This window comes from Peromyscus californicus, unplaced genomic scaffold (assembly GCF_007827085.1).
Source record: "Peromyscus californicus insignis strain IS unplaced genomic scaffold, ASM782708v3 Scaffold_6__1_contigs__length_162567912, whole genome shotgun sequence".
NCBI classification, from domain to species: Eukaryota; Metazoa; Chordata; class Mammalia; order Rodentia; family Cricetidae; genus Peromyscus; species Peromyscus californicus.
Window position 1 is genome coordinate 1,693,923 of NW_026294584.1, and position 25,954 is coordinate 1,719,876.

A 25,954-nucleotide genomic window follows, 5' to 3' on the forward strand; every position below is an offset into this window, starting at 1 on the left:
CTATGAAGGGTAGTTGCAAGTTTGACCCAGGAGGAGTCCACAAACAGCATTCTCTACATTGGCCAGGCCGAGCGTTGTTTAGTAATTGGTAATCAGAGCTTAAGGTCAGAAACAAGAAATGAAATGACCATGAAGACAGAGTGGTGGGATTTATATCATCTAAGATAGGTGATATTAGGGACATGAGGACCTTCAGGGAGAGTGAACCACTTCTTCTACCTTGTCTATACCTAATGGTAGAGAGAATGGGTCATTGTATTTTGATCATGCCAGATGGACAGCTGTACAGGTGCTACAGTAAAACTTACCCCTGACCCCATCTCCCACCTGGGGTGCCATGGGTTCTTAATTAGGATGCAAAACTCACCCACTCTGCATAAAAGGTAGAACACCTTCCTGAGTATGCACTATGTCTCCTACAGGACCAGTAATGACATCTTCCCCAACTCTCTGGCCAATGTCAACAGTAATCTCAAGTTTGATCATGAAGAAAGCAAGCATAGGGGACAGGTGGCTTAGAAATCAATATATATGGTTTAGGGATAGTATCTCCTTTTGGCAACCTGCTGGTGAGCAATTTCCAGGTCCTACCATGTGGGCGGTTTGGACAAATTGCTGAGTATAAGTTTCTTGAATCTCAAAGCTCCATGCATTAACCCTGCCACTGATGGGAGCGTTAGAGTCTGAGAGTCCAGAAATAATCCATGCGAAACACCGAGTTTGAGCAAACCAAAGATTTATTTAGAAAAACTGATATCAGGGAGGTGGCAGAGTTCAGGCTACAAACCGCACCCCAAAGGGAGGGGCAGCAGTCAGTTTTAAAGGGTAAAACTTCAAAGAAACAACTCCCAAGTCCCATCCAATCATAATGTAATATGGGGAGACGTAGTTGGGGACTTTACATGGTGATAAACTTTCAGCCTGTCAGGGAGTTCTGTGGTTTGGTGGTGTGGACCAGCTCTGGGCCAACCAATCAGAAGGGAGTGAGTGGAATGGTTGTGCTCTATACCTGTGTGAAGGATTTGAGGGGCTGCAGTCTAGCCTCAGGTATTATGGGTAGCAGCTCAGGGCAGGATGGCAGACTGGGACAAAATGCTGATAACTAAGAGCTAAAACTCCTCCTCTTCTGGTTGGTCAACAAATCATTGATGTCAGAGGTCTAGGTCCTGCAGGGGGGTCATATTGGGCCCAAAGGACTAGGAACTTAACTGCATTGATCCTGCTTTGAATGAAGTGGGAGACAGAGTTCAGCAGCCAGGGTGCATACAACTTGATTAATAAATTGCAACTAAAGGCTCCACCATTCCTTTTTTTTTGGGGGGGGGGGGTGAGACAGGGTTTCTCTGTGCAGCTTTGTGCCTTTCCTGGAACTTGCTTTGTAGACCAGGCTGGCCTCGAACTCACAGATATCCACCAGCCTCTGCCTTCCGAGTGCTGGGATTAAAGGCGTGCGTCACCACCGCCTGGTCAATTTTTTGTTGTTGTTGTTTCCCACCATTCCTATTATCAATTGGCATTAAAAGTAACCATTTTGTCCTTTATGTCAGGGAGTTTCCTTTTGATTAAAACCTTTTTCAGCATGATATGTGGGCAGGGATGGTGTACTCTCTTCTGTAGCTGCTTCCAGCTGAATTGGGGTGTCGATTGTCAGAGTCCAAGAAAGCTGAAAAGTGAGTCAAAGGCTGGGCAATGGGGCATTTTTCAGAAGCATCTGGTTAGCTGACCCAGGTGAAGGGACAGGGAGGGAGCAATCACATCAGCTTTCAGCAAGTCTGGAGCTCAGCAGCTTGTAGTTTGCAGGTGCTGCCTGGGTAGTGTGTCAGTCAACCAAGTGGAAATCTGCTGAGATATAGACTAGGGACAGAGGTTAAAATTGAAGAACTTAAAGAAAAACATTACATTCAGAACTTTATTCATTTGACCTGTGACAGGTGGATCCAAGCCTATGACTTTGATTCCTTGAATCTTACATGAATTTTAGTTTATCAAAGGAGATAAAAGTTGTAGATATATTAGCATTATAAATTCATATAGGCAGAGTTTTCCTGTCCCAACCACCTGCTGCCAAATAACCAGCAGCCACTTCCCAAATAACTGACTTGGAGACTTAATATGAATTATAAATGCTCAGCCAATTGCTCAGGATTGTTACTAACTGGCTCTTACATTTAAATTAACCTATATTTCTTATCTATGTTTTACCATGTGTCTCATGGCTTGTCACCTCATTTTTTACACACCCTGCTTCCTCAGAGGCTGGCTGACATCTCCTCTGACTCTGTCCTTCTCCTTCCCATCATCCTTCTAGTTTGATTGTCCCCCTATAATTCCTGCCTGGCTATCAGCCAATCAGCTTTTTATTAAACCAATCCAAGTGACAAATCTTCACAGTGTACAAAAGGATTATTCCACAGAAAATTCACATTATAGAAAAAGCAGCTAACAAGTGTCTGTAAAACAGCTGGAACAGATTTACATCTGGAGTTACAGCAAAGGCTATGACTTTGAGTTAAAAAGTGTGAATTTTTTTGACCCTCAGAATTTGTTTAAGTTTTTACATCCTCAGACCTTTATATATCTTAGAACATTTTTTTTTGGAACATCAGCACAGAGACTATGGACTTGAATCATTTACCAGAGACATAAGTAGTCATTAGAGAACAGTCATTGTAAAGCATGTTCTCTTAAGAGAAAGTTATACCTGAAACCTGCTTATCCTCTAACAGGAAGTCTGTGAACAAGGCAAACCTGTCTGTCCCTTTTAAAACAAGAAACCTAATAGCTTTAACTAATAATGAACTGACTAATGAGCTAACAAGGTGGCTGCAGCCTTGGGAGAATGAGCTGTTAAACTGACAAAGCTGTCATTAGCCTAGTCATCAAACATCATCAGAGACCTGAAAAAATGACCAACCAAAATGACAGAGACCTACTGGCTACCTAGATAGCCACCCCAGATTCCTCCATGGTCATTGAGCAGAGGTCTGAGGACAGCATCAGTCTTTGGCTATTAGGTACAGAAGATCTGACAGCTTTTCCTGTGGAGCAAGAACTTGAAGGGACTGACTTACCTTGTCTAGGCAAAGCAGGGTAATCAATTTCTCCAGTATCCTGAATGTCCATGGTCTGGACGGGATCTTGGCATAGTGGAGTTGAACAGAGTTTTGTTTTTGTTTTTGCTTTTCTTTGGTCCAGTGGTCAGCCTTGCCATACTTAAAGCAAGCTCTAAGTGGAGGTTCTTCTGTGCCCATCATCTTCTTTAGAGGAGATAGGGGTGCTTCCAGGAGCCAGCATGTCTGTCTGTCATGAGAAGCTTTTTTTCACTAAATGTTTTAAATGTCATATTCTCAGATCTCTGAATCATCTGAGGACCATTATCTATTAAGTGTAGTTCTAAACACCCTGAAAACATATATAAGAAGCTCATCTGAACATATCAAAGAATTTGATCCTTTATGAGGTGACTGTAGCTGGAGTTATTTCCAGTCCCACTAGGGACAGCAACCACTCAGACTCAAATAAACACACAGACGCTTATATTATTTAAACTGTTTGGCCAAATGGCTCAGGCTTCTTGCTATCTAGTTCTTATATCTTAAATTAACCCATTTCTATTAATCTATACCTTGCCGCGTGGCTTGTGGCTCACTGGCATCTGCACATGTTGCTTGTCATGGTGACAGCTAGCAGCCTCTCCTGACTCAGCCTTCCTCTTCCCAGAATTCTCCTCCTCCTTGTCCCACCTACATTATTCTTCCTGCCTGGCTACTGGCCAATCAGCATTTTATTTATCAATCAATCATAGCAACACATATTTACAGCATACAGGACATCCCACAGCAGGTGACTGACTATTCGTATCAAGATAAGATTTTTTTTTTTTTTGGTTTTTTGAGACAGGGTTTCTCTGTGTAGTTTTGGTGCCTGTCCTGGATCTCACTCTGTAGACCATGCTGGCTTTGGTTCTGCCTCCCAAGTGCTGGGATTAAAGGTGTGTGCTACTGCTGCCCAGCTCAAGATAAGATTTTTAATTCATAAACATAGTCCATAAGGAGACTGGGAACATTCCTGATCCTTATATATTATACCATTTTAGAATACAATACAAAAGTTCCCTGTATGACTCAGTTTATGAAAATAACTACAGCCTAACAGTGCTAGCAAAAACAAGGGGGTTAGACAGAAACCTTTAAACAAATGGTTTTCAACTTTTTGTGGTGCATTGTTATGAATTGTAATTCAAACATCTGACATGCAGGCAACCCTAGGATATTCCTGTAAAAATGTCTTTTTCTCCCCAAAAGGTCATGGCCCATAGGTGAAAAACTGCTGCATGTTCTCTTGCCAGACTGTTTAGGGTCACCATCTTACTGCATCATAAGATAGGAATATTCCAGTTTCTGTTGCTTAACATTTGGGACCCTAATTTTAGTTGACCAGTGACTGACTTGGTGTTTGGGATTCCAGTGCTGTCTGGAGTCTTTCTCAGGGTGAGCCTTTAAGCCTAAAAACCACATTTGGGTTGACATTTTTCAGTTAAGGAAAGTTGAAGCGGAACTAATGAGGTTAAAAAACAAGGTTAGTATATTTGAATACTTGCTTGGAACTATCAATACTGATGAATTGGGTCTTTGTTTTAAGATTGCCTATGGACCTTTGATTATTAACCCTGTGTTTAAGTTTTGATTTAACATTTTTGTTGTGAATATTATAGATTTTTAACCATATCCAGTAAACTTATACTTTGTTCTTCCTGCCCACCAATTTTTGACCCTGGACATGGACAAAAGAGACTTTAAAAGCAAGTCTGTGTCTGAAAAATAGTGAGCCGAAACCCAATTCCAGAGCCAGCTCCACAATAAAAAAGAATAGCAAAAAACAATTTTAATATCATTCATATTGAATTGGCATTTGAATCCCTATTACATCAGATCCAATGACCAGAGCACCCAGAGATAAATTCTGAGCCCTGGTAGCTGGCTGTAACAGTAACAGATAAGCTGTAGCCAAGACACACAGAACACAGTAAACTCATACATTCTAGACCAGTCAAAAACACAAATTCAGTGGCCACATCCATGCATTCAAAACAGACAGACAAAACTTTTATTACTTCTTCTAGCTGTAATTTCAGAGAGGGAGGCAGTTCCCATGGTGTTGTAGTGGTATTGGGGTGGGGTGATGAGAGGGGAAGGATGCTGGCTTGTCCTTAACCACAGCAGCTTTTGGGTAAATGGAAGGTGAAGTAGGAGGGGGAACCCTAGAAGCCCCAGTGGGGGAGGGAGCCCAGGCAGCCTCTGTGTTTGTCTTTTCTTGTGGAGGTACATAAGTAAGGGTGAAGGGCTCCTCTTCTGAGGGAGGCATGATAGATGTTCCCTATGCATTGGCCCCACTGTGAGACTGGAGCCATTTGTGGGGGGGGTGGGGAGTGTTCAAAGAGGAGCACTCAGGCTACAACAGAAGGCATTTGGTCAGGGTGGCCTGGGCAGCCAAAGACTTTGGTTTGGACTACAAGAGAAACAGCGAAGTTGAAAATGCCCCCATGAAGCCAGTCAACTGTGAGTGTTGGCCACTTGAGCTGACAGAATGCAGAACTTTCCAGGAAAGACAGAATCTCCTGATCCCTGAGCCTTCTTGAAGCCTTTAAAATGATGTAAAACAGGGTCTAGGGGAGAATTAGGGCCCAAAGATGGAGTTTGTCCCATGATCTTGAAATAATCGAGGAGAATAATAGTGGATGGTCCCCAGAACACAGATGGCCAAACGCTCTTGGCTGGGAGGAACTAGAGGTCAGATGACTTAGCCTCAGAGACCAGATTGTGAGACCAAAATGAGCCATCTTAGAAATAAGACCAAAACGCTTTCACCCAAAAAACTAAGGCCTAAGATTTCTCCTTCTAGGAATAGGCCATTAGTTACTGAAACCAGTCAGTTCAGATTCCAGAAACCAGGAAGTGTAAAAGTACAGAGTCACAAGGTAGTCACGAGGTAATGACTGCCGGACTATGGAATGTCCTCTCCCTGGTTTCCAGGGTAACTGACTGCAGGAGTGTCCCCACCTGAGGGCAGCCAATGAAAAATGGTGGCGGGTAACCACTCCCTTAGAAGTAAGATTAAGCCATGATTTCTAGAAAGCCCCTAGAAGTGAACCAATCAGAATTGTACCCATACTAGCACCTCTAAATGATGTAACCTTGGGGCTTTTGCCTTTAAAAACTGAGCTTGCAGACAGGTAGGCACTTCCTCCAGCCTCCACTGCATTGGATATATTGGACGAAGTCCCTGCCTAGGCTTGTATTGCTTTTGGATATCCAGAATTAAACCTTGCTTTTGCATTTCGGCATGCTCGTCTTTGGTGGTCTCTCTGGGGGTCATGATCTGGGCACAACATTCAGATGACTTAGACACTCCCCCAGTGGGATCCTGGAGGCCCAGCTCAGTCGTCTCTTTGACTGAGTCCCCCAGAGAGGATCAAGACTTCTCTCATCTCCCTCTCATCCCAGGAGCAATACTGTGTCCAGTTTCTCCTCTTTTGGGTCCCAGAAAAAAAAAGCCACCACACCCAAAAATCTCTAGTGTTTACCTCTGGTGATTGCCCCAGGGGCTAGGAGCAGACAGCCTAGGCAGAGACTCAAACCTGTGGACCTTCAGATCCTGCCCAGATAAGGCCCCAAATGTTAGGGTCCAAGAATCTGGTAAATAGTCCACCATAAAAGACTGAGTTGGAGCAAACCAAATTTATTTAGAAAAACTTATCAGGGAGGCAGCCAGGTTCAGGCTCCAAACCATGTTCCCAAGGTAGGGGCAGCAGCTAGTTTTATAGGGGAAAACCACAGAGAGACAGCTCCTAAGTCCCATCCAATCATAATGTAATATGGGGAGAAGCAGTTGGGAACTTTCCATGGTGACACACTTCCAGCCTGTTAGGGAGTTCTGTAGTTTGGAAGGTTGGACCAGCTCTGAGCCAACCAATTAGAAGTGGGTAGAATGTTTGTAGTTGACTGTAGGGCCCTGGCCCCTGTTTTGGGTAGCTGTTGCCTTGCTTGCTGACCTTGACCAGATGTCCTCCCTATGCTGATTCCCTGCCAGTTTCCTTCTTCCTGAACACTCACTGGAGGTTCTTTGTTCGTGTATTCTGCATTTGGTGTAAACAGCTTAGATGCAAGAACGTAGAACATTGGTAGTGAACTTTTGCACTCTGGGGTTTCCCCATTGTGCTGTAAGCCTGTATTTAAGGTTTCCTCCCTCCTTCAATAAATGACATTCAGCATTCTGCTGAGGCAAATGACCCGCTGTCTCTTGTCTCTGTTTTTTGATGCACAGCCCCTCACTCGGACATGGTGAATGGGTGGTGGTAGCATGGGCATTACCGCAACAGTTTACACCTGTGTGAGAGGTTTCTGGGGCTGCAGCTCAGGGCAGAATGGCAGAATGGGACAAAATGGAGGCTCTTCTGATAATTAGGGTCCAACAGCAGTAAGAGGAAGAGACAGAAAGAAAGGTAGGGCATGACCCAATAGGGTCAGGTCTCAACAGATGTGTGAGACTTCATTCTTTTGAAACTGCAGGCAAACTGGTCCACCTTGTTATCTTCTGAAATTTAAGGGAGTGAGGTCTTGTTGGGGTTGAAATGTAGAAAAGAAGATTATCTTGGGACAATGGTATAAAGGGTTTGAGATGAGAAAGACAAATCCAGTGGGGGAAAACATCAAGCTTAGTGGCAATTGGTAGTAAGGATGACCCTGAAGGGGCCTGTCCATTTAGAAGAAAGAGGAGGGGGGCTGTGACTGGGAGGAGAGAGGAGGACCAAGGCCCTGATGTTGATTGAGGAGGAAAGGGTGTCTAGGATGGGGCTGAAGTTCCAAAGAAGAGAGTGGAGATAGCATAACAAGGGGTAAGAAGGTGATCATGGTGTGGTGACAGCTGAGACATGAGACCAGGAGGCAGAACTGGCCATCCATACATGATTTCAAAAAGGGGTTAATGAGGAAAGGTTTCCTTGTGAGGGTTCTTGCTACAGACAGTAGTAATATGAAATAGGAATTCAGCTGACTATGGCAAAGCTACTGGGAAAGTCAAGACTTTTTCCAGAGGAAGCTAAGGCTCAATGAGTAGTGATGTTATTTGGCTTTTTAATATATCAGCTGTTTTCTGCTATGAATTTTATGTGTACTATTATAGCTTCCCCAATTGATTCTTTTTCCTAAGAACTTCTAAACAGTGTGGATTGATCATTCTTTCGGCATAGTTTTTCCATATACAATTAAGGTATTTAGATAACAGTCACACAGGCAAGGTTTCCTTCTTCCAGGCTTTTTGATTCTTCTTTTTAGCATTATAATCAGATGTCTGCCTTCTGCAACTATCTCCTTTAGCAAGCATCCAAGGCCAGGGCTAGCTCTGGACAAAAGCATCCAAGGACAAATGGCATTACAAGGACATCCAAGGACAGAATAAGCATTACAGACCACCTGCTAGTCTCCTGAATTAAGGTAAACATCCATACAGAGATACCACCTAGGCCAGGTGAACATTAGGTTCATAGCTTTGTTTCTTTTGCAAATTAAACTCAGACCACCCCCCCACACACCTTCTCTCACAGCCCAAGCAGCAACTATAGACTTCCCCTGGAACAATTTGCTCAGAACAAAAGGGCCTTTTCATTCCAGATGTATCAAGCTGTGATGCAGGCTACCTAGCCACCGAGTACTTGTCCCCCACCCTGCCAGAAAACGGTGACATAGGAAAAAAAGTTAGTTTTCTTTTAGTGACTCTTAACATTTTACCTAACCATTTCTAAGATTATAGTTTGAGCACATTCATGACTTGATGACTTGTAAACTCTGAACATTACACCTAACCACTTCTAAGAATATAGTTTGAGCACATAAATCCCCTTTCTGATATAACTGATTCCAGTCCTTAATTGACCCCACCTCCTTTATTCACTCCCCTTTTAGGTTGCAAATGAAGCTGACTATCACTGCTCTTGTGGGGATTTTGAAAGTTTTGCATTGTATTGTAAAATAATCATTGCTTGTAAGTGTATGAAGACTGGTTCCCTGAGAAAACTGGCAAATTTGGTCTTGGAAAAATAAAGTGAATGGACTGAGAGTTAGGTGTACTTAGAGTCAATCCCTCAGATTATTTCTTGCCACTGGTAGCATCTCTTTTGGAACCCTGTGAAAAGACTATTAGAGGCTGGACCCTAATAGTCTTTAATAGGTTCTTAGTAGTAAAAGAGCCAAAGACAGAAATTTTGTCCAATCAGTATGAAGCTCTTGTGCGAGTTTGATAATAATGTTTTTGAGAGAGTGATTGGTTCATTTGTCCTTGCCTGAGGAATGAAGATGATAGGGGACATAGAAATGTCACAGGACATTGAGAGTTTACTTAAAGTTTGAGAGATTTGAGAAGTAAATCCAGGGCCATTATCTGATTGAAGGGAAACTGGAACTCTGAAGCAGGGGATGTTTTTCCTAAAAAGGAGACCAGAGACTGTGATCTTTTGTTGGTGGTGGGGAAAACTTCTACTTATCCTAAGAATGTGTTCCCCAGGACCAAAAGGTATCTGAAATTGTCTAACTGTGGGTATGTGGGTGAAGTTGAGCTGCCAATCTGACCCAGAGAGGGATGGGTGGGGCTCTGATGCCAGGAGATGGCATTAGAAGTTTGACACATTTTACAAGAAACAATGATAGATTTTATAAAAGACAGATTCTCAGGAATGGGGTGGAAATAGGTTTTAATAAGTGAGACAAAGCTTGGCTACTAGGGTGAAAGAGCTGGTGCAGAGTGTTTGGGGATGATAGTGTAGATGTGGGCTATAAAGTTTGGATGTCCTTTGTCATGTCCCCAGAGCAGCAGGTCTGGCTGCCTCATCCACTCAGTTATATCCCTTGGAGACAATGGAATTGTCTGCTTGTTGCAATTTGCAGTGGATAATTTCTGTGGCTGTGGGAAGATGAAAAGCCTCTATCAGGGCCATAATATGGTCTGAGTTGGTTATGGACCCTGCTTTTGCTGTTAGTAGCCTACACTCCTTACAAACAGCTGAATGTGACAAGAGAGTATAAAAAGCACACTTGGGGGAAAAAAGAAAAAGAAAAGCACACTTGGAGTCTGTTTTGAACCATTGCTAGTTGAAAGACACAAGTAAGAGCTATTAATCCAGGCTGTTGATTCCTGGTACAGGCTGGAAGGGCTTATGTCTCAACCACCATAGGGTCAGAGACAATGGTCAGACTCCTTAATGTAGAAAAGAGCTACTTACTGTCTGTGTACCAAGTATTGGTGGCCTGAGGTAGTGCTTGTAAGGATTTCGTCCTTAATTACGTCATCAGCCTTCGAAGATGTCCTAGCCTAAAAAGCAGGTGGGCCCTCTGTGTGCCCTCTCTCTCTCTCCTTTCCGCTCCTTCCTCCCGTCGGTCCCCCTCTCCCCCCTCCCCCTCCTTCTCTTTCTCTCCCCCCCCAATACAGCTCTAAAAAGGTAACTATGGCTTGTGACTCTCCTCCAGCACTTCCCTCCGCTGGCATGGCTGCCGCGGGTGGTGGCCAGCCATGAGGAGCAGCACCACAGCGTAACCAACAGTGCTCCCTAGTGTTTATACATGGAATGAGGTAGTAGCTCTTATAGGGTCTCAATGCAAGAGTGAAGTGGGGAGTATCCTGGGATTGGTCAGGGGAGGAAATTTAAAATGTTAAGAGATGGGCATGGCTGGAAGGTAAGTGTTGTGTCCTCTATCAATGCTACCCAAAGAAAGAGTATTCATTGTTGCAAGATATTTGATTATACTATGTAAAGATATGTCACAATGATTGGTTTAATAAAAAGCTAAGTGGCCGATAGTTAGGCAGAAGGTATAGGCAGGATTTCTGGACAGAGAGAGCTCTGGGAAGAAGAAACGGGGAGTCACCAGCCAGACAAAGAGGAAGTAGGACATGCAGAAGGAGAGGTAAAAGCCATGAGCCACATGGCAGCACATAGAGTAATAGAAATTGGTTAATTTAAGTTATAAGAGCTAGTTAAAAACAAATCTAACCTGAGGCTGAGCTTTCATACTTAATAAGAAATCTCTGTGTCATTATTTGGGAGCTGGCTGGTGGGACAGAGAAAGATTCATTACACGTGCAGTCCAATGTAAAGCCATGTATACAGGCCTGAGAAAGCTGAAAGAAGTTTGGTACATGGAGTCAAATGTGGCTTCCTGGTGCAGCTTCCTGGTGACTAAGGTCTCTTGGTTGGCTTGGTGTACAGAGATATGACTACCAGCTGCTGCCTGTGGGCTGGAGCCAGGCACCAACCCCATGTGCTAAGCTGAGCCATGCAGCAACTGACATAGCAGTTTAAGATTTGTCTCGCATGGTCAGAAAATGCTGCAGGTGCTTAGTAAAGCCAGGTACAGACACAGAAAACCTCTAAAAAGGTACAGTGTGTTTAAAAAGATGCTTAGATGTTGAAGAAAAAAAGAAAATGGGTATAGGCAGTCACAGAAAAATAATAGTTAAAAATAATAAAGTCTTTACAGAGCCAAGTAAAAAATATATATAATAAGCCACATAAAGATGGGAAATACACAGGGCATCTGTATGTTGTTTTATTGACTTTAAATTTTTTCAAATGGTGATGAGTGAACAGCAGCTGCTAAGTGACTTGGTTTATGGAAAGGACTGCTGACTTAAACCAGCCTATATACTTTAGGGATGTTTTGGCTTCAGAATGGAAGTTGAAAATGTGTTGCAATGGGGGAGAGGTTGTGGTTTTGTTTCTACAGAAAACAAAAAGCTATGGTTTCCTTCAAAATTAATAAAGATCAGATTTGACTGAGGATACCTCCTGAAGATTGTGGCTATGGACATGATCAAAAAAAGCCAAGAAAGACTACAAGAAAAGTGATATGTAAGCTGATCCCTTGACATGGGAACACCTCTGAGACTGGATAAGATATGATAAATTTTGTTGGGTATAGAGTCCTCATGACTTATTATTATATGCCATCCTTTCATACAGCATGGATAGAGATTTATATTACAGTTTGGTTATACAGTATAAACAAACTTATAAAGTTAACAGACGCCTTTTATGTGCTCAAACATAAAACAAAAAATGATCTTTAGGTGACTTGTGCACACTGCTCATTTCATACTTGTGTTAATGCAGACATATATGTTACCTTTAAAAGTTTATGTGTTTCCAAACAAAAGACCAGATGCCAATAAAGACAAGTAGCTCAGGTGATCCAGCCTCTCAGAATGCCTCTGTTGCAGTTTCCTCAAAATTCTGCATCCAGAACAGCTTCAAGGTTGCTGGCTGAGATGGTCTAGCCTCACAGACTTCTCCAGTCAGGACTTCAGATAAGCCCTGCACTTTCCCATTACACAGAGACTGGACAATAAATGATACAGCTAACTCTCCCAGGACTTGACCATTATCCTAATTTTTCTAAGGGTCCCCGAAAGATGCGATCACCCCCAGACAACAAGAAGCAGTATAGAGAACATGACACCCACATTTCCAAGAGGTGGGGTGGGTAGTTTTGTGTCATTTGGTGGGTTATGAATGTTTGTCATCATTTGGGGGATTGTTACAAGTTGTTATTGGTAATGGTCAGGAAAAAAAGCTGAAAAAAGGAGATTAGATTTGAGGATCTCTTTCTGAATAGAAAAGGGGGAGGCTATAGGAATGATAGGATAAAAGGACAGATTATTGAATTTACTTTTAAACTACAAAAAGCAACTACTAGTCTCAAATATTTTACATTTGTATGGATTTTTGTATATTGACATAAATTTAAGGTTATTTTGGTTATACTATATATGTTTCTAGTCTTGTTTAAGATATTTTTGTATACTTATACAAATTTAAGATCATTTTTGCTATACTGTATATATGTTTCTATTCTTGTTTAAGGTCATGTACCTATGAAGCTCAAAATGTTATTGAAGTTCCAGTCCATAAAAGCTATTATTATAAACCATTTAGGACAATTAAGAAACACAGGTTAGTAGTTAGTCATCTATAACAAACTTGTTGTCATGATAGGTATGTTTTCAAGATCATACAGAAACATATTTTAGATAGACAGATGCTCTTCAAACATTTCAATGACCTACAGAATACGCATTTTAAATGTTTTGATAACGTAAGGCTTTTCATGACAGTAAGACACATCTGCTCCTGGCAGCACCAATTTATTTAAAAAAAAAAAAGATAATGGGTATCAAAGAACCTCCATATGGAATTTACTTTCATTTGTGGCAAAGTTAGCCATTTGGGCAAGAAACTGCTCTTGCCTTGACTGCTGAGAGTATGTGGTCCAAACTGGACAAGCAGGACACAAAAAAGGGTGACTGTTAAACTTTGCCAGGATAAGGCAGGATAGTCCTTCAAATTTCCTGTTTCACAAAAACAAAAAAACTTGTCAGATATTCTAGGCCTATAGAATAAACATGGGTGTCCTAACTTTGCAGAGTGGGTGCCTGTCCCTGGATGTCCCCACCTGCAGCTGGATGTTTCTGTCATTTCTCTAGTTTTGGAAGTTGTTTGCTCTATACTTCCTGTTTACTCAAGTAATATTTTTTCTTCTTGGATCTCTAATGGAGTTGAAGATGAGATAGTTATAGTTACAGTTTTCTTTGCTACCAAATTTAAAAAAGAAACTCACAAAAAAGAAACTCATAAAATGTATAAGGTTGAAAGACATAAAAGATTAAATCCTTTAATCTAAAAAAATGTTTTGAGGTCTAAAAAGATATTTTTAGGATCGTAATCCAAGTTATGATAGAAAGTGGTTTAAGTATAAAACTTTGAACTCATCAAGATAAGTTAGATAATAGAGTAATTTCTCCAAATTTGCCAAATATAAATGGACTGGATATTGTAAATATAATTGCTATCTGATAATTATTCTTATTATACATAGCTTTACTATGTTAGAGTTAAAATCTTTTCCTTTTTATTTTGACAAAAAGGGTGAATGTTGTGAGGTATTTGATTACACTGTGTAAAGATATGTCACTATGATTGGCTTAATAAAAAGCTAAATGGCAAACAGAGAAAAATTTGGTACAAGTTATGAATGGGGTAGCATTTGGAGACCCTTGTATGTTAGAAGTCGAGACAGGTGGTAAGGAGAGATGACAGTAATATGTGACCCAAAGATCAACTTCTTTGATTTGCATATAAAAAGCTCAGCTGTGGCCAGAGCACACAGGCAAGATGCCCATCTTCAGATAGTATGGTCTAATTTTTTTTTCCATAAGCATTCAATGGATACAAAGTCTCAGTTGGTGACCCAAGACCTGAAGAGCATATCCCTCCTCTGTGACATAGAGTGAGAAGGGGCCAGTCAAATCTGGAAGGTGTTAGACTGGGAACTGGAGAAGAGCCTGTTGAAATTACAAAAAGTCTTAGTAATGGGTGCAAGGAGGGTTTTGTGGGGCAGGGGAACAAAGGCTGCTTCATAACGAGGTAGATGAGAAAAGAGAAAAAAGGAATCCAAGAGTGTGAGGAGCCAGCCATCCCTAGGAATGATAGATGTTTGTCTTGGTGGTAGGGACTATGAGAGACTGAATTAAGTGTTTTTCTATCTAGGGTAATGGTCTTGTGAATTGGAGAAATACCTAAGCCCAAATAAGTAACCTGAGGGGTAGACAGATGGACCTTGGCGAGTAAGAACCTATATTGCTGGCCAGACAGAAAATTTAATAAAGTAAAGGTGTTGGCCTGGCTAATTTGCAGGGACAGACTACAAAGAAGAAGGTAGTCTACATATTTATTGTATAAGCTTGGGTTTCTGAAGAGGCAACAAGAATAAGTCAGAGGCCAGGGTCTAGCCAAATAGATGCAGGCTGTCCAACAATCCCTGGGGGATGATGGTCCAAGTGAGTTGGGTAGAAAGGTGAGTATCCAGGTCAGTCCAAGTAAAGGCAAAGATATTTTGCAACTGGGGATTGGAAGGAATGAAAAAGAAGGTATCCTTGAGGTCTAGGACAAAGAAATGGGAGGTCTCTGAGGAGATGATGGAGAGGATAGTATAGGGGTTGGGTACTGATGTGAATTCACAACATGCCCCCATGGTTGGGCATGGTTGCACATGGCCAGTGGGACCTAGTCACTTCCGCCTAGTCATTTCTGACAATAGAAGATCAAGAGGGTCCTAAAACTCTGTTAGGACCAAAAAAATGGCTCTGGCATCCAGAAGGAAGGAGATGAATCACCCTGAAACTGTGATGACTACCTGAAGCTCCCTGTCAGAGATGGCAGTGGTTGGGCCAAGGAAGCTCAGGACCCCTAAGACATCTATGGCCAGACCTAGGGGACTGACTGAAGGGTAATCTTGGCCTGATGTCCCCATACCCTGAGGGACATGAGGACAGTCAGTCACCCAATGTCCCTCTCAATGGCACTGTGTGCATGATTGAAATGGTTTTTGAGAGTCAGACAGACCTGTGCCCAATGACCCTCCTGACTGCATTGAAGCAGGGACCTGGAGGTTCTCTGGCTTTGGGAGGTCAGGGAGCCTGGGAAGTTGCTATGGACAGTAAAAAGGCCTTCACTTGCATCTGGTTATAACAAGAAACCCACGGAGTCTGTTTAAAGAGCAAAGGATTTATTAAGGGGGAAAAAAATCACTGTACAGAACAGAATTGATACCCACTACATCTGATATACAAAATATCTTAAACAGAGGTTGAAATGTATAGTGTAATATGCAATATGACAACAATATTTTTAATATGTATCAATATATAAAATATCCTAAACAGAGGTAGAACATATCTACAGTATGACAAATATAATTTTTCATTTGTATCAATATGCACAATATTTCAGTCAGGAATAGGAAAATATGTGCAATATGATAATTATAGTTTTGTATTTGTGTCAATATACAAATTATTATAATAGGAATATAAAAATAGCTTACATTAGTATCAATATGTAAAAATCCATATCATTGCAAATTATCTAAGGCTGATATTTTATTAAGTCAGTTTACTAGTAAATACAATAATCAACCTTAATATCCTATACCTATCCATTCCCTTTTTTCTTTTCTTAAGGAGAATAGAAGGTCTAAATTTTATTGTTCCATCCCCAACCCTATAACCACTTATCATAACCCTGAGAAAAATGAAAACTTTGGGAGTGGGGGCATCATTTTCTTAGAATTGCTTCTTGCTGTTTAGAGGCGATGGTATCTCTGTGGGGTCCTGTAAGAAAGCTTAAATAGTTAGGTCTCAATAGGGCTAGCTGCAGAGTCTGCAGCCAGTCTCAGAGTAATGAGTAAGGTTGTCTGAGATTCTAGCTAGAAATGTAGTATAATGGACCATCTCTTGGAACTGTCCTGGAGAGTTTTCACTCAAAAGTTCATCATTGAGTAATGTTCTTAGGTACAATGGCTTCATTCTAGACTGGGTAGAGTTGTTGTTGTGGGGGCCCATCTTCCTTCTGGAGACTTCAGAAATTGCTATTGGAAAGACATTTCTCACTATGGAAAACTTGAACTTTACTAATATCAAAATGGAAAGTTTGGATTTATGCTGAATAGAGAAAGGATTCCCAGAAAGCAAGGACAAGCATGGAAAGAAATAAAATTTGACAACATGAGACTCTTAACCTCAGGTGGTGGGTTCATGCCCCCCCTCAGATATAATGAGAAATCCATGGAGTCTGTTTAAAGGGCAAAGGATTTATTAAGGGGAAGAACTCACTGTACAGAACAGAGTTGATACAGGTTCTGGAACGCTGCCTGGATCAGCCTCGAATCCAAGTCCCACGATGGAGCAAAGAGAGTACAGATATCTACATGCATTTCAGGTCTTAAGGGTCACTGAAAGGCCATGCCCCAGGGGCATGTACTTCAAGGTCATAGGCAGGTGGAGAAATCACCTGCTGCATCTCTAGGGGTAATGCTTCAAGGTCATGGATAGAACAGGTACCCACTACATCTGGTATTTTTGTTTTCAGACTTTTTCATCTCTCTCATGGAACTCCTTAAAGGCCATTACTAAGACTTTTCTGCCTGTGAAGTCAGGGGTCCTTTCTCTAGACTTTTAAGTTTGGCCCTAATATAAGGGAAACTCTTGGAGGAGAAGTATGTCAGAAGGAGTTACTTCCCATCTGGGGTTCCAGGACCCAGACTGTTGTATTGCAAGAGGATCTTTCTAAGGCAGTCTAGGAATTGAGACAGGTATTCATCTTTATCCTGGGTGACCTCTTGGATCTTTTTTGTAATTTACTGTTTTAAGGCTGCCCTTGTAGAGACTGGCCAGGTGGGGCAAGTTATAAATTGATCCCTAGCAAGGGTGACTCCTGGGGTATTTTAATTCCTTTCAGGGTCCCAGTCAGGGGACTGCCTCAGTCCCATCTGGGCAGGTGGCATTAGTTTGGAGGATTTCATCTGCATGCACCCTATCTTGGTCCCAGATTCATCTGAGCTCCTCAGTGAGATTGTTGGTGAGAATCATATAAACATCATGCACAGTAAAGTTAGAAGATTGAGTAATGTATTGGAATTCTTTAATAAAGGGGGAAGAATTAGCAGTGTAGGACTCCAATCTACTTTTTATTTTATCAGAAAGGGACATGTATGATGACCAAGCTATCTACCCCAGCAATCTCCCACAAAAGGAGAACTATGATCAGCTAAGGACAGGTAGTGAGAGGTAAAGGTAGCCCCATGGTAGATAGAGCAGGAGTGAGTAGCAGGAGGACTAAAGGCTGCCAGTGGGCTGAAAGTTGGTGCCAGGGAGAGTTGATTTGGGTGGCCTGTCATTGAGGACAGAGAAACAAGAAACTGAGAGGTTAGAGGAGAAGGGTTTGTAGGTTGAGACTGATAAGGGGAAGGCTCATTAGCTGTATCAAAAGTAGTAGATGATTCATCTTGTTTAGGTTTCATGGCTAGAGGAGCTGAGTTGGGAAACAGGAAGAACAGAGGGAAGTCTTGGAGCAGAGGTAACAGAAAGCTTGGATGTAGGAAATTTCTTTCCATTTCCCCAATCTCATAGTATTTGTAAAAGGTCCTGAATAATATTGGGATCTCAAGTGCCATTAGGAGGCCATTTGGGGTGGCTATCTATGGGGTATTGAGGCCAAATTTGATTGCAAAGGCAAACAAGTTTAGGGCCATTCAGGTTGTGTGCCAGCCAGGTGGAAAGCCTGGACATTTTCTAAAAGGCATCACAAGAGGGAATGAGAGGATACAGAAGACACTATTCCCAGGGATGAGAGAGAAGGATAAATGTCACTGCAACCTGTAGTCACAGGCATCCCCAATATTCAGAGAGGACTCAAGGAAGACACAAGCCAGTTAGGGGCTTAGCCTGGCTAAGCCTGAGAGACTCATGTCTGGTACCAGGGCTTTCATGGAGGCCAGAGGGTGAAGATGAAAATCTAGCTCTAGGAGGTGGAGTCTCTTCCACAGAAAAGGATCAGGAGTAGGGTGACTGCAAAAGCCATGAGGGCCTAGAGGAGCTGTGAATGATGGGAAGCTCCAAAAGGGAGGCAGGAGAAGAGGGCAGGAAAGGGCACAATAGTCCAGTTGGACCTAAGGAAACTGCAGGATTGCAGCCCCAAGGGTGGTGGGACGGGGTCAGGTGAAGAGGGTTGGCCACAGCTCTAAAAACCATAGCTGGGAGTACTCTGCCTCCAAGAGTACCAGAGGGCTATCAGACACTCACTGGTCACTTCCTCAGACTGGGGGAAGCATTTACACTGGTTGAAGAAGGAACTTACCAAATTGCTGCTGGTAGATGGGTTGCCAAGTGGTGAGCCAGAAGGTGAGTCTGTTGCAGGTGCACTAGAGGTGAGATGGTCCCAGTATAGCTCAGACCCTGAGGGGGAGCACATGAACCAGGATATCCCAACCAAGTCACAGAACCAATGTAAGTGTTACAGCTCTGAAAGGAAAGGTATCTTGGCAGTCAAGAGCCAAGGAATACCACAGAGTCATACCATAAAACAAACCTCACACAAGAGATTTATTGGGAAAGACACAACAAGGTGGCTGTCTCTGTTTGGGTGAGAAGCATTGGGGAACTGAGCAGGAGGCAGGCTTTATATAGGGTTTCTTGGGGACAGAGTTTTCTAGGGTGGAGATTTCCAGGATAGGGATTGGTGGGATTTCAAGCCAAGCCCAGGTATCGGTAGGTTTTCAAACTAGGAAGTGGGCTCAGACCTTCTACCTTACAATTAGAACTATGAAATGGTTTGAACAAAAACAAGTTACCTGTAAAACAAAATAAGAAACCAGTGTATAGGTGGTATCTGACTGTTAGTATGTTATGTGTGTGCATATGCTTGTAAGTGTGTATAAGGTTGCATAAGGTTGGCCAGAAGTCAACGCAGATGTCATCCTCTGCCATTCCCCAAATTGAGCTTGGTGTTACAGCTAGATTTGATGGGCAGCACACTCTTGGTGTATTAGTTAATTTTCTGTTGCTATGGCAAAACACCATGACCAATATACCAGGGATCCACCTGCTCCAGGGTTACAGGGGCTTTCTGCTATGCTCAGGTTTTATGTGGATGCTAGGATTCTGAGCACATATTCTCATGCTTGCATAGTAAGTTATTTGCTTTCTGAGTCTCCCCAGTCTTCCAGTCATTAAATTAAAATGTCACATAAAAGTTCAATGTATTCCAAACAATATGATCATTTACACTCTGACAAAGTTAATCTTTAACCAATAATTTCTCTAAAATATTGAGAAGAAAAATAAAAATAAAAATGTGAAAGAATTTAATATTTGATTCATAAGAAGTCTACATAACCATCAAATATTAGAACACAATTGAGTTTTCACAATGCTATAGTTTTCACAATTGAGAACACAATGCTATAGTTTTTAATCCATCAATGTGTTGTTATTTGAAATGCAGGAAGAAGAGTTGAGTACATTATAATTGTTGCAGTATTCTGGTCTTTACTTTGACTAGCTTCTCCCATTGTCTGAAAATTTTTTAACTTCTAAAACATTTGGCTAAAAAGAGATTTTTAAATGCCTCTGTGCTCCCAATCCTGTTTGATTCCACAGCTGTGTAGTAGTTTCCTCCAAGATCAAATCATTCCATTCTGCCAAGAAGCTCATTAAAACAGGAAGTAAACAACTCAAAATAGCCCCAGGAAGTCCCTGAAACTGACCAGAGTAGGGGCAGCTTGAGAATGAAGAAAGGACAGACACACAAACACATGTACAGAAATGCTGGGGTCAGGTGGGATGTAGGCACTTTGATAGAGCCACACCTACTACCACTGAAATCCAGGACCTCAGTCTGTTTGCATAATAAAAAGGAAAGGGTTGACTAGTCTCTGTTGGAGTCTCTGGAGGATAGCAATCTCAGGACCAGTAACCAGTAACTCTAACTGGTTCATCTTGGTGAACTCTCAAGCATCATTCTTGTTTAAATTTGCTCATTTTGCTGGTTTTTTTTTCCATCTTAAAAAAAAAAGTGGGCAACTCCACTTGGGACTGGTCCCAAGCACATGACCTCAGAAAGCTGATGGTGATGGAGTAATAATGACCAGGCCTTAAAACCACAGACAGTGGGAGAAATGTCTGTGGAAGAAAACTGCAATTGCTAGTTTTAGTACACACTGAATATGAGGTGCTGTGGGGTGTCTTTCTGTATGCTGTGAATATGTATGGCTCCCATTGGATAATAAATAAAGCTGTTTTGGCCTATGGTAAGAAAGCTTACAGCCAGGCAGGAAATCCAAGGGAGATACAGAGAGAAGGGCAAAGTCGGGAGAGATGCCAGCTGTGGCTGGAGTTTTCTATCCGGGTCCCACCAAGCCCCAGCAGTCCGACAGTCCACTTATAAAATAAACACACAGATTCTTATATTGTTTACAAACTGTATGGCCATAGCAGGCTTCTTGCTAACTGTTCTTATATCTTAAATTAACCCATTTCTATTAATCTGTAAGTTGCCACGTGGCTTGTGGCTTACCAGTACCTTACATCTTTCTTGTCATGGCAGCGGCTGGCAGGTCCCTCCCTCTGCCTTCCTGTTCTCTCAGTTCTCTCTGTTAGTCCCACCTATACTTCCTGTCTGGCTACTGGCCAATCAGTGTTTTATTTATACAAAGCAATATCCACAGCAGCCAGCTGCCACCAAAGGAGCAACAAGATGCCAGCAGACTGGTAACACCACAGCCACATGGCAACATATATATTTATAGGAATAGGTTAATTTAGATGTAAGAGCTAGTTAGCAAGAAGCTGAAGCCATAGGCTATAGAATTTATAATTAATATAAGCCTCTGAGTGATTATTTTATAAGTGGCTGCAGAACCGCAGGGCCAGGCGGGACTGAGAAACTTCCAGCTACATTTGGTGCCCAGACATGTAGCAAACATTTCCACTCCAAACCTGAGACAGCTTTAAAAAAAGATTCTAAAATTGAGCTAAAAAGAGCTTCCTAGTTGTGTCTCTCAAGCAAGCTATGATACAGAGACACCATAGTGTGCGAGCTTAAGCTGTAGTATGGTGGGTTTGCATGTGTGGGCTTGACCTACAGCAAGGCAGATTCCCACCATGGTATACAGAGATGTCTCCAAGGCATGCAGTTCACTGCGTGGTGGATTTAGCTTTTGCAGTACAGATCCAAAAAAGGTTTCTGGGCTACACGCTGCTTGCTGGAGGCACAGACCCACTGCTTCCCAGAGTTGGCAATGAGCATGGCTCCCAGAGCTGGCGGTAAATGTACCTTTGCCATGTTGGAAAGCCAAATGGGGCAGAGTCAATAGCCAAAGTCCTAGCCATGCATCTTAACAGTTTAAAATAAAATCTCTCCTGGTCAGGGGAGGGTTATAGATTCACAATAAGACAGATTCAGATGGAATAAAACTCTAAACAGTTTACAATGTGTGTAAAAATGTATATAGGCTTGAAAGAGAGAGGAAAAGGAGTATAGGCAGTTATATAAAGAAATAGTTTAAAAAAATAAAGTCTTTAAAGAAACAGTAAATGTAATATAAGAGTTAAGCCACATAAAGATGGAAATTACACAGAGAGTCTGAATTGTGTTGTATTTAGAATTTTTAACTGCAAAGAGACATTTGATTGTAAAGGCTGCTGAGTTAAACCAATATATATATATATATATATATATATATATATATATATATTTTTTTTTTAAATATCTTGACTTCCAAATTTGGGTCTAAGGCTATTTTGCTTTGGAAAAGAGGCTCTGCTTTTGTTTCCACAGGAAGCAAGAGGCTATGGATTTTTTCCAGGTTAAGATGGATCAGATTCGATCAAGTGAGACCTCCTGAACCTTGACAGATGGTATCTATCAGCAAAGGTTATAGCCAATCTTCCCAGGACTTGACCATTATCTTGACTTTTCTCAGGATCCCCATAAGATTAACAATGCCCCCAACCAGCAGGAAGTAACCTAGAGGACTATGCCCACATTCTGCTCCCCACAAAAAATGGATTATGGATATATATATGATGAAATAAAAAGGTAGATTATTGAGTCTACTTTTAAAAAGCAACAACTCATTTGAAATGTTTTACATTGCTATGGATTTTAGTTTCTTGATACAAATTTAAAGTTAATTTTGTTAAACTCTTGTTAAAGGTACTATATTTATGCAATTCATTTAAAATTGTAAAATATAATTAAGAAATACAGATTATTGGTCATCTATGATAATCAAACTTATAGTCATGTTGGTTGAGTTTTTAGGTATGCAGAGGTATATTTCAATTAGTTATGTAGTCTTCAAACACTCAAAGACCTACAGAATATGGCATTTAAAATTTTTTAAGAACTTAGATTTTTCTGGACAGTGAAACATGTCTACTCCTGGCATCACCAATTACTTCAAAGAGGATGATGATCATCAAAGAAACTCATTATGGAGTTTGCTTTCTTTGGGGCAAAAGTTAGCCACTACGCAAAAAGTGTCCTTGCTCTGACTGCCTGACAGGATGCTGTATAAACTGGACATGCAAGACCCATAAGAAGGTGACCACTGAACTTTGCAAGGTGAGATGGTCCTTCAGGTTCCTGCTTCACAGAAGAAGCTGCCAGACAGTCTACAGGACACAGGAAGAAGTGACTAATGAACTTCTCCAGAATGGGTAGAACAGTCCTTGAAATTTCCTGCTTCACTGAAAGCTATGATAGAAACTCTAGGTCTGTAGGCTGAAGATCGATGTCCTAACATTACAGACGAACTTTGGATGACTGTCCAGGTAGCCAGATGTCTCTGTCATTTCTAGAATTATAGAAGTTGCTTGGCATGTACTTCCTGTTTACTCAGGTAATATTATATCTTTCTGGGGTCTTTGATGGAGTTGAAGACTAGATAGTTATAATTTTCCTTGGTTGTGATAAAAGATAAACTAGATATAAAACTTTAGACTCACCAAAATAGGATAGATGATAAAATATTTTCTTTAATTTTGCCAAATACAATTAGACTAGATACTGTAACTGTAATTGTTGCTTGATAAATGTTTTGTCATATATAATTTTACTATGTTAAAATTAAAGCCTTCCTTTATTATTAGACAGAAAGGGGGAAGTGCTTTGGGATATCTTTCTGTATGCTGTGAATGTGTGGCTCCCATTGAATAATAAACAAAGCTGTTTTGGCCTATGGCCAGAAAGCTTACAGTCAGGCAGGAAATCCAAGAGATACAGAGAGAAGAAGGGGCAAGTTGGGAGATACACCAGCTGCCACCAAAGGAGCAGTAAGATGCCAGCAGACCAGTAATGCCATGGCCATATGGCAACATTTAGATTTATAGGAATAGATTAATTTAAATGTAACAGCTAGTTTGAAAGGTTATAGAGTTTGTAATTAATAAAAGCCTCTGAGTGGCCTTGGGCCTGAGCAGGACTGAGAAACTTCCAGCTATAATGAGGGGACACAGCAGCACCATGGCAAGGCTTCTCCTGGCTCCAGCCTCCACTAGGCCTGAGTTTTAACTTAGTTTCAGTTTTGGTTTCTGTACCCTGTTAAAGTAGGAAAAGGAACCCCAGGCAATCATGTTCAGGATTACCTTATCCTCTCCTGGTTCCCTATAAAAGGATCCTGTAGCTGGTTCAGGGTCACAGCCATTTTGTTGTCTGGCTCCCAGATCACTGCATGCTGAAATAAACAATGCTCTTGTTGTTTGCATATGTGAGTGGTGGTCTCTGTTGTGTGGGGTGTTCTGCAGACCATAACAGAATAATCATCCTTTAAAACACACACACACACACACACCACCACCACCACCACCACCACCACCACCACCACCACCACCACCACCAACACCACCAACACCACCACCAACAAAACCCCACATAATTGAGCAGAGGAAAGCCTCACTGAGCCTGACCCATATAGGGAATAGCTCTGACAATTTTTGACAAAGGTCTAATGCCTTGGAATCCTTGGCATGGCCATGCCAATATCAACAACACACGAGACTTCTGCTCCCTATACAATACCATGTCCTTAGTTACTGCCACCATTGTGATGGTTCCAAGATTGCAAATATCCAAGCTTAAAATGCCTAGGAGCCCCCACAATCTTGGGGTCATGTCTGTACTCTATCATACTATGCATGAACCTACCAATAACCTGTACACCTCTAAACATTCTCCTGCAGCCTTCTGCTGTTTTTTTCTCTCTACTTTGTACCCAACACCCTGGATGCCCTGAAGCATCTCTGCTTTTCTAATGCTTTGGTACTCCATGACTGAGTCTGGACACTTTCTTCTCTTATCAACTATTCACTGGTATGTCAGTATTCATAACAGACTTCACTTCCTGTAGAAAACCTATGATTTGCATTTGATTCCAGTATGGGTATTTTATGTCAGCTCCCCAAGTCCCATTTCCCACAGAGTAACCAGATGACATCAGCACAGGCCCATTCTGTGGAAACCCCTGAGCTTAGGGATATATATGTGTGTGTGTGTGTGTGTGTGTGTGTGTGTGTGTGTGTGTGTGTGTGTATTGTACTGGACAGTAACAGACCTACTCTTGGCTTCCAAGAGAGGCATTATCTCTGCCATGCTAGACAGAATGCATGCCTGTCTCCTTGTTTCCAAGGAAGACATCATATCTATCTTCCAAAGCTGCCTGAAATGCAAAATCTAGAGGGAAGGGACCATTGATGTCTTATTTTGAAAGCATGGAGAACTCTCAGAGACCTTTACAACCGTGTTTTTCAACTATATTTTAAAGAAAAATCCAGGACTAATAAAGGAGTTGCAAAGTATTAATCAACATGAATAAATATAAGATCTCTAATTTTTTTGTTTGAGTGACTAAAAAAACACTGTCAATTTAATGAAATGGAAAGATTGTGGAAACAGAAGGTCAAGAGTTAACATCTGAGTTTGATCAGGGTAAGGAATCAATAAAATAATAATAATGCTTATTGTATATTTGCCATGGGATGAGCATTATTGAAAGGATTCACTTCCTACGGACTGAGAACCTCCTATGTGCTAGTCACTGTTGCAGGCTCAGGAGTGTTCAGTGAACCCACACAAACCCTGCCTTCTTCTGAAGCAGCTGTATGAGAGGAAGTCCCTTGGACAAAGATAAACTCATCCTGAAGACTCTGAGATTTCTACTTTGTGAGATCAGTGTTATTTTTACACACACACACACAAACACATAGGTACACATGCATGTATACACACACACACACACACACACACACACACACACACGTACACAGACACAAACACACCGACAAACATACACATATGCATACACATACATACATGTACACACACACACACACACACACACACACACACACACACACACACTCAGACTTTATAGATGAAGAAACAAGCTTTAGAAAACAAAAATGTTGAAGTCACAGTTACCTGGTATTTGAGAGATGACTGTGATGACCTAAATCTCTTGTAGTCTAAATTCTATACTGTATTATTTATTGTCTGAATAATATATTCATGTCT

General features: G+C 41.5%; 1 long non-coding RNA gene across 1 annotated transcript in view; it reads right to left on the reverse strand.

Annotated features, from left to right (window-relative positions):
• Positions 1–719: 719 nt before the first annotated feature.
• LOC128098583 (uncharacterized) overlaps positions 720–25,954 on the reverse strand; it is a 40,664-nt gene continuing 15,429 nt past the window's right edge. Inside the window, exons 2-3 of the long non-coding RNA XR_008214292.1 lie at positions 3,072–3,300; positions 720–1,854 (exon numbers count right to left, since the gene is read on the reverse strand). This is a non-coding gene — a long non-coding RNA (uncharacterized LOC128098583). The remainder of the gene's footprint in view (positions 1,855–3,071; positions 3,301–25,954) is intronic.